Genomic DNA, 1,331 nt, shown 5'->3' with positions numbered 1-1,331 from the left:
CTCATTAATACGGAATTTTATTAGCGTACATTAAAGTTTGATCACATTTTTATTGCGGATATACATAGTTTCAATATTTTTTAATTAAAATAAATTTAAAGCGAGAGTATCGCAATGATATTAAACTATAAATTGTTGGCCCTGGTGCATTTTTACACCAACTATGAAAAATTGTTTTAGATGAGATAAATTTGAGAATGTCGATCTTTTGTGGTCTGAAAATAAAGTTTTGAACTCTCGCGACAATATATTTTGTGTGCCATGGTCAAAGTAGCACCTGTGCGTGGTGACCAGGTGAAAAAGGTTCAAAACTAAATTATAATACCTTTTTAATAACAAGTATTAGAAATGTTCGAAATAATTTAAAAAATTATATGCTCGTTAAAATCTTGTCCGAAGACCAAACTAATATAAACCATACCAAATCGACTGGTCAAATAGATTTACCTGCAAGAAATCTTGCCATCAATGGTGCATTTTTGCATCAGCCCACACAGCACAGGATATTTTGAGGGACATTTGTGCATCCGCTGGATATCCACCGGATATTAAATATCCACTGGATATCCACCGGTTATTGAGATATATCCCACTTTATCTGTAGGACGTCCCTCTGATAAAGTGTGCTGTGTGGGAGCTGGGAACCGAAAAATCGAAAAATTTTTTCTTTACACAAGAAACTCATTATTGGAAGTCCCAATAGCAAGCCCTGAACACATCGAATAATCCCACCAATTTCGGGTATATAGTGGGCATTAAACGTATCTTGTAAAACAATCCGAAAAATATAACAATGGTGCATAAATATAACAATGTTGTAAATAATATTTATAATATTATAAACATAGCAAAGGATTGATAGGGTTTGGAAGGGTCTCGACCTCTCTATTCAAGAGGTTAAAGTTCTTATAGTTATATCGTGTTGTTTTTATTGTTTTCTCCTTTGCACGCGTTCTTTATTTTGGTCACGTACGTGCAATTTAAGAAGTCATCTTGCACAATACACCTTGCGCATCACCTGAGAACAGGTAATAATTTTTTTGAGACATCAATCGAAGGACGTATCTGTTTAACAGACCAAAACCCCGAATTCTCACGTTCAAGGAATTATATTATAAGTAAAGATACGCGAATAAGTAAAACGAAAGGTTTCCAGTTGCTCCTATTGATTTTTCATATATTTTATATCTAGGTAAAACCGCGTAAATTTTGACAACATTCGCGTTTCTTATACGGACCATTCTTTATCTTTTTCTTGTTATACTCTTTATTAAAAATTAAAAAAAGATCAATACGATATATATATTTTACCACATAGATATGTTTTTAAA

This window comes from Temnothorax curvispinosus, unplaced genomic scaffold (genome assembly GCF_003070985.1).
Source record: "Temnothorax curvispinosus isolate PA1 unplaced genomic scaffold, ASM307098v1 QBEX01013138.1, whole genome shotgun sequence".
Lineage (NCBI taxonomy): Eukaryota > Metazoa > Arthropoda > Insecta > Hymenoptera > Formicidae > Temnothorax > Temnothorax curvispinosus.
The sequence above is the reverse complement of the archived record's forward strand: the minus strand, read 5'-3'. Positions refer to the sequence as shown.